The sequence below is a fragment of the Silene latifolia genome, chromosome Y (genome assembly GCF_048544455.1).
Source record: "Silene latifolia isolate original U9 population chromosome Y, ASM4854445v1, whole genome shotgun sequence".
Lineage (NCBI taxonomy): Eukaryota > Viridiplantae > Streptophyta > Magnoliopsida > Caryophyllales > Caryophyllaceae > Silene > Silene latifolia.
The window spans coordinates 226,480,199-226,488,639 of NC_133538.1; the positions used below are offsets into that span (position 1 = coordinate 226,480,199).

Sequence of the window (8,441 nt, forward strand, 5' to 3'; positions counted from 1 at the left end):
GAAAAAAGAAAAAAAGATGTTGAAGTTATTGCGGAATGCTTTTTGGTTGAATGTCGAAGTTACGGAAGCCAGAATTCAAGTCAAGTACCCATAGTTGAGGTTCAATGGGCGAAGCCCAAAAGCGTAAGTAGTGACCTTTTTACCCTCTAAGTCCTTCCTGAGACGGTTACAAGGGGATAGTCAGGAATTTTGAGAATCATTCCGCTTGTCTTTGTTACACCCCGACCTTTAGGGTCCAGACATGGAAATTTGAACCCACATCATTTTTCAACCCATTTGCACTGTGGTTCATCAAACCCGAGACACCCATTCCAACCACATCAGCAACCATAGCCCTTGGCCTTAGCACCACAAAACAAACCTTCAGAATGATGGTTAACCATTCCAACTTGTTATTACCAAGCTCCACATCCCAAAAGATCCAAGCCTTTTACACCTAACCCCAAACACGGGATTTAACGGTACTTTACAGGCTAGAATGGGATACGACATGATACCATAGGTGAAACCTTCGAGTGTGTACACACAATCAAAATGCCATGTTTATGCACCATGATCGAACTACGTCAGATTTGATTTCGCTCCACGCGAATACGTAGGCGATCCTTGAAATAAGGGATTCAATCCACTCATCAACCAAGTTGTCATCTTGTCGGTTTCTTACGGGTCTTAACCAAGTCCAAATGAAGCCACATTTGTTTGAGTCGGTCTTAGCACTCGATGTAGGCTAGGATGAGGATATAGGTTCCGATGAATAGTATTGAGTCTCAGAACGAGCTTTATCTAACGGTTTAGGCAAAGATGCTGAGTCACATAGATGTGGGTTTGTGTTCGGAACAGAAAATATGAAAAACCCGCTGAAAAGAAAGAAGGCGTGGAAGAAAAAATAGTAAAAGCCCGCTGAAAAGAAAGAAGGCGGTAGCAAGAAATGATGAATACTCGCTGAAAAGAAAGGAGGCGAGGAGAAGAGTGACAAAATGTTCCCAACAAAAGTCATGTGTGATGTCTAAGTGTTCTCATAAAATCGATCTTCAGTGTTTAGTGTCTGGGCGAAGCCAACGTTGTTGCTCCATGAGTTTAATCCACCTTGTCAATGCCAAGTGATCTTGATTCCCATGTGCCCTTGGGACCACGCCCATGCCATACGATATCTCCATCCCAAGTCCGACGACCTTGTGTTTCCCATTTGCCATCTTTTGGTGCCAGAATGGCCAATTTACATTTTTACCCCCCAGCAAGTCAATATTTAAATTAAAACCCGTGCACACTTACGGTTTTTTTTCCTTTTTTGTTTTACGGTAGCGGGCTACGCCCACGTGGTTTACGAGTCATACAGAGTGTCTGAGTCGTATTTCATGCTCACCCATCAAGGTTCGATTTCAAAATGCCAGATATTTCAAAATTTCAAAATTTCAAAAACTTTTTGCGCATTATGGATAGATGATCCAAGTCAAGGTTCAAATCTCAAAGTTCAAAATCAAATTTTGGGTTGACGACCCAACATCCAAGTGATTCATTTCAAATTCAAAATTTGGGTCGATAGCGCAATTATTCAAAATTTTGCAACATGTTCAAATTTCGGGTCGATGACCCAGTCTTTCAAACTCAAATTTCGGGTCGATGACCCAACATTCCAAGTGATTTCAAATTCAAACTTTGGGTCGATGGCCCAATTATTCAAAATTTTCAAATTCAATTTTCAGGTCGATGACCTAATCATTCAAAATTTTCAAATTCAATTTTTGGGTCGATGACCCAGTATTTCAAATGATCCAATTTCAAGATCGATGATCCAAATGTGCTTATGTGATGATTATTGTTAGTACGTTTTTGTGTTTCAAATATAGCAGGATATGCTTCAACTGGGGGCTCTAAAGTCTTCGACTTTAGAGCCATTGCAAACTGGGGGCTCTGAAGCCGTTGGCTTCAGAGACCATTATCAAGATGTAAAGGATAACATCCACCAAGAATTCAATTCAATTACAAGAGTAAGAAATGGAAGAATTCCGTAGCTGAAAGCAAATGATGAAAGCGGCGGCAACCTCCTTGGAAAGTCCCGTCCCATTCGGACAAGTGCCAGCAGATGATAAATTTTGGGCAAATGTCAGCAGATGATGAATTTTGGACATACGCCAGCAGATGATAAACTTTGGGCATGTGTCAACAGTTGCCGAACTACGACGCGGGTTTGATTCCGTCAGAAACGGATACGTAGGCGCCTAAGGATAAGGCTCAACCCACCATATATGCAATTTATGGGTCGACGACCAATGATGACAATTTGACGGAACAAAAGCTAGAGTCAATCCCCAGCGAAGTTTCAGGTATGATCTCTTCTTATGGCTGGCGAGCTTATGTACGCAAGTCTAATGGACTATAAACGACCCGCAGAATCCTCAGGTCGAAAGGGACCTGGGGTGTACTTTGACTTTCGCCTTGTCCAAGCCTCAGTCAAAGTGGGGGCTCTGTAGATACCCGTATCCGTCGATATTGGAATTTATAGAGAACCCGACAAACACCCGATGATGATAGGACACATGTATTTATTAGTTGTCATTGTTATTATTTGGGTTCCTTTTACGATGTAGAATGAGCGTTGTCGACGGAGTATTTTATTAATTTAAATGATATTTAAATTAAAGCTTTTTTAAGGTGAATTCATTTCACTTTATTTTGAGTTTATTTTCTCAAGTTTATTTTATTGAAAATAAAATAAATAATTGATTTTAAAAATCATTTTATGAGTATATTTGATTTGAAAAGTCATTTATTTCAATGTGTTTATCGATTTGAAAAATCGATTTAAAAATCGAAAAAAACTCGTTTTAAACACGTGTTTTAGAGCTCGATTATAGCTCGGTTTTTGAGCCCGTTTTCTTTACGAGTTGACACGAATCTCGAGTACACTAACCAACCTAATCCTCTACCCATCCAACCCCAGTTCGAACCCCATATCCACGGCCCAAATCCCGTCCCAAATCACCCCCAAACAGCCCGCAAACACGAAGCAGCCCCCCCTGTTTTGCAGCTCAAATCCCTGTCCAAAACCCGCTCCAAATACCACCTAAACCCGTGCCCATTAACCCTAACCCATACCCTAGTATCCTACCCATATTACCTTAGATTAACCACCAAGAAAACCCCTCAAAAAGCCTCTCAAACCCTCACCAAAGCTGCTGGACAGCAGCTATGCACGAACAAGCCCGTCTGCCTCTCCCCCCTTTTACCCTACCTTAACTCCTTATAAATACCACCCCTTCACCATAAATTCATTCCTCTAAGTTCTCCATACATACTACCTTCACTCACAAGCTCTAAACCTCAGAAACAAATCCTAATTGCCTCTCAAAAACCCTCCACAAAACCGACATCCAAACTGAAACAGTTTGTGTGTCCTCTTCGAAAAACAATTCGTTCCTCCTTCAAACCTCCATTAAAACTCGAGTTTCTTGTTCCTAATTAACCATATAACATCCATCTACACATTAGACAAAGATTTACGAGCCAAATTGCCCTTGAGAGTACACGAAATCCCTCGAAAAACAGAGTGTTATACACTCTGTTTTCGCGGTTTGTTCCTGTCTGTCCAGTTCTGTTTGTGCTCGTTTTTCGTGCCCAATAACTCAAAACGAGCAGGGGTTGCTTTAAGATATCTGTTCTCCTCTCTTTCTAGTTTTCAAAACATCTTTTAAATCGAATTTTCATCGTGAAACGAGAGAGAAATCGCTGTTTGAAAGTTGCTGTCCAGATTCGATAAAAACGCGTGTTTGCTTTGTTTCTTCGTCGACGACGGCCTCTCGAGATAAAATATACCATCGATTACGACCCAAGATGGTGTCAACGATACATGTAGGTTGAGGGTGCATCAAATCCTCCTCTTTCTCCCTTTTATTTCGTTTTTTTATGTTTGTTTTTTATAGTTTGTTTTTATTCGTTTATCGTTTTTGTTTATCGATTGTTTGATTAACTATGAAACTATTTTAGTCCGAGTATGAGTTAAAGTACCACCATGAACACCCGCGTTGACTTGAGATGGGAAAGAAACCGCTAAATCAGTCGGTCGTACACCCCCGTCTCATTTACATATCCTCGTGTTCAAGGTAGGACATAAATAAAACGAACTTCTAACTTCGCTCCTCGTTTTTGACCCTTTGTTTGTTTTGGCCAATTCGACACACCCTAGGACCATTTACATTTTAATATGACCTCTGATTGTTAACATATGACTTATTTAGATGACATTAGATCAATTTGATAAACTAATTATACACATTAGGGTACATCGACGTAGCTTTAAAAATCAACTAACAATTCTGTAACTTAATGAACGCATCTCTCTCTTTCACCTAATTTCTCGCTAGTATAAGAGTGCGTGATTAGCACCTTCTTATTAACACTCGATGAGTTAACTTAATTAGCAAACTTGACCTAATTTGACCCCTTTTAGGCCGTGTAGAATACACCTTTGCGCGACATCCTTCCAATCGATCAACGTCGTTTCTAACTCGTTTTCTAACTTGTTTCCTATCCCGATTCGCAATCAATTGATCTAACTAATGAATCTAACCTAAGAATTAGGGTAGGCTAGAACGTGTAGGCCGTGTTTGGCCGTGTCCTTGTGGTCCTTTTCTCGTTGTTTTCTTATCTTTATTTCGTTATTTCGTATCTTGTATTTACTTTGTTTATCGAGTCATGTTTAGTAGTTTGTTTGTAATTAGTTTACTTTTATCGAGTCAAAACGATTTCTAAAAACCTTAGTTTTGTTTAGTTAGACGGTTGTGTCCCAATGCAAGTAAGAGCGTAGTAAATCGCATGTTGTTTAAAGCAACATGGCCCGATTTATGCTAATGCATGCTTTGGTGTGTGACCCAATGTCTAATTCGATAAGATTAAGTGGGAGCACGCATTACGAGGAGTGACCCAAGGCCGTGAGTCATGTAGGCCGTGAGTCACCCCTTTGTGCATGTTTTCCTAGGCCGAATGGCCATGTGTCGTGTATGGCGTCGTATGTAGCAATTGTATTTAGATCGAGTTGTACCTTTAATTAATTGTTGTGTCGGCATAAAATGCCTGGTTTGTAATAGGTAGATCCCACGGCTCCCCCATTCCCCCTTAAGCCTTGTTTGTTTTGTTTGTATGTTGTTAGATCAATCAACCCACATGCTAAATTACAACTTTGACAAAGTTAGTTTAGTTGCATCTATATCGACATAGAAACTTCACATGCTAGGGTTTTGAAAACGATGTTTGCATATCATATATCATAGTAGCTATGACCTTGTTTGAAATCCGACACTTGACTTAGTAGAGGCCGTTATCGACGGGCGGGGTTAGGTGTCCTTATGGGCTTCCTAACACGTACCCTCACCCCTTACTCAAGATCTATGGTTTGCGGATCCGTCTAAATACCATTGGATTACGAGAGTCATTCAAATCGAGTGATATAGGGTACAAGTCTTTATCTTTAATCACTCGTAGTCGATTGGCTTTATGCTTTTCGATGAAAGGTGTAAAGTTGACTTGAACGGTTCCAAGTTTCCAAAAAACTTGGTGGCGACTCTAATTTGTCTTAATTCGATTCGAAAGAACCTCAAGTCGATTATGCCTAGTGTGGATCCCGAGGACGCAGTTCCCGAGGGCCTTGTCCACACCCTGAATCTTGTCCGGTTGATGTGACCATAATTAGAGCACATTTAGTCCCCGAATTAGCTTTGTTCCCATTCTTTTTAGTGCATATTTGGGTCATTTATTGTCTTTAGTTCTTTGTTTTGCATATTCTTTGAGGTTTTGATCCCTTGGTAGGAAAGGAGTGCAAACCTTGCATTTTCATGGCAAAATGAGACTAAATTGATTGAATTCAAATGACCAAGCATCAAGGAGAGACAAGATTAGAAGGCCTTTGTACATACTATAGTAGATGGGCAATGATGAGAAAAGATCCTTGCATCCCCGAGGAAATCCCCAAGGATTTTATGAAGAAAAAGGAAGAAAAGAAGAAGAAAGCGATCGCTTGACAATCCGTGCGTCTTCCCCAGAAGACGCCCGTCTCCATCACCACAATCCGTGCGTCTTCTCCCCAAGACGCCCGGCAAAGACTCCGAAGACGCCCGTCTTCACCCCAAGACGCCCGGGCACAGACCACCGAATCCGCCCGTCCCGTGCTAAAGACGCCGGATTCCAAGGCAGACCAATTTCATTTCTTCAAGCTTCAAGAAAGATGCCCATCCTTCCAAAAAGACCGCCGTTTCCTTAAGTAGGGACTTAATCGTCATTTAAGCCCTTAGTTAACCCTAGTTCCTACACCTAATCCCCACTATAAATACCCCATTAGTCTAATTAGAAGAGCATGTTCTTCTTAGCAATCTTTAGTGTAGTTAATATCAATCAAATCTCTCTTTAATATTGTAATCAACAATTAATCAAGTTTTAATACAAGTTTTATTTCCTTAATCTCTCTCTTGTTCATCCTTTATTTTGGGTAATTGAAGATTATTTGGGTTATTATTGGGAGATTGACAACCTCTCAATCAAGCATCAAGTACTTCTTTTATTCTTTTCTTTATTATTGGAATCATTAGTAGGTATAATTCTCTTAATCCCTTTTTAATTATTGCTAATTACTTTAATTTTTCATCATGTTTCACTTTGTTTGTATGATTGACAACCTTACTAACATGTTCAACATGATAATCAGTGAGTAGTTCCTTAGCTAGGGTTAATGGGTAATTAGGGGAAACCAACATGGGGAATGATTCATGCTTAAATTAATATGCTTTCATAGTTTATTTTTCTTACTTGTTGTGATCTCAACTCATGCGCATGTTATGTTTGATGAAATGTGAGCCTATGAATCCTTGAATTTTTTACCCATCACCTATCTTTTCAATGAGACTTGTAAGACATAAACCAACTCGAGTCTCATTAGACCATGCATGTTGTTGAGTAGGGAAGACTAAGTCGACTTGTAGGTGTTGTACAATCTAATCGATTCTGCTCCGGGACCCAAACTTTCCTAGGATTGTAAGATATAAACCAACTTGATCCATCACAACAATAATTGCTTGCTTATAATTTGAGAACATGTTTGTATGATCAATTCCCATGAATCCCCTATGACCCCATGACACCTTAGTGCTTTTTATCAATTGTTTACATCCCTTTTAATTCATCTTGCTTGTTTACTTTTATTGCTATTTAGTTTAGTGATCTTCTACATCAACCCCAATTGTGACACCCCTAAGACACCACTAGTTGCAATAGAAATCTCATCTCAATTCCCGTCCCTTGGGATCTGACCTTTACTTGCCTCTTTACTAATTGTAGAGTTGTTTGTGAAGCTATAAATTGTGTTTTGATATAGGTGCTCCTAACGACAAGTTACCGAAAAGATATAGTCCCGACCAAAAATGGCGCCGTTGCCGGGGACGGTGTTAACTTGATTTAGATTTTCTATTATTGTTATTAGTTGTGTCTTTCTTTGCCTTGGGGAAGTAAAACTCCTCAAGGTTTGTTCTAATTGTTTTCGAGTTGTTTGTTATTTTGCATGTCTAGAAGGTCACAAGGTGACTTGTTACCCTTTGATCGTGAAATTGAAAGAACTTTGACAACCAATAGAAGACTTGCTAGGAGAAATTTGAGAGGTATTGGTGAGGTTGTAGATATTCAATCAAATACTATTGAGTTCATCAACCCTTTTACAAGAGAAGGTGAAGAGAACCCAACACAAAATCAACCCACAATGCCTAAGTTTTCATCACATTCCGTACCTACCGAGGAGAACCTACCTAATGGTACTCCCACACCACAACATCTAACCGGAAATTTTATTGCCAAATCCGCATTTATCCAATTAGTCGAAAGAAGCCAATTTGGGGGGATGCCTAGTGAAGACCCTCATTCTCATATGGAGACTTTTTATGACTATTGTGATGCGATTTCTCAAACTGGTGTAACTCAAGACCAAATTCGATGGGTCTTATTTCCTTTTTCTCTAATTGGCACCGCCAAACAATGGTTGAAAGGCCTTGATAAGGCTACTCTCGGAATTGATTCTTGGAAAAAGTTGGCTCTAGCTTTCTACAAAAAGTTCTATCCACCGGAAAAGACTAACATGCTAATAGCTCAAATTACGGGTTTTAAGCAAAGGGATGAAGAATCTTTGTATGAAGCTTGGGAGCGGTTCAAAGGAATTTGTCGCTCATGTCCTCACCATGGACTTAGCGAGTGGTTCTTGGTACAACAATTTTGGAACGGTCTATATAAAGATTCAAGGAACATTCTCAACATGGGATCAAATGGAATGTTCACCGAAGTTGATGACAATCAAACTTGGAACAAAATTGAGGAAATGGCAGTCCATAACTCACAATATAGTAGACCTCGCAAGGCTACTAGAGGAGGAAAGCATGAAGTGGACTCCATTACTCAATTGGGTGCTCAAC

The 8,441-nt window shown here is 39.9% G+C and overlaps 1 non-coding gene across 1 annotated transcript; it reads right to left on the reverse strand.

The window, feature by feature from the left end:
* Positions 1-8,110: 8,110 nt before the first annotated feature.
* LOC141634809 (small nucleolar RNA R71) lies at positions 8,111-8,217 on the reverse strand. The gene has a single exon (XR_012539530.1). It is a non-coding gene; the product is annotated as a small nucleolar RNA R71 (small nucleolar RNA).
* Positions 8,218-8,441: the final 224 nt, after the last annotated feature.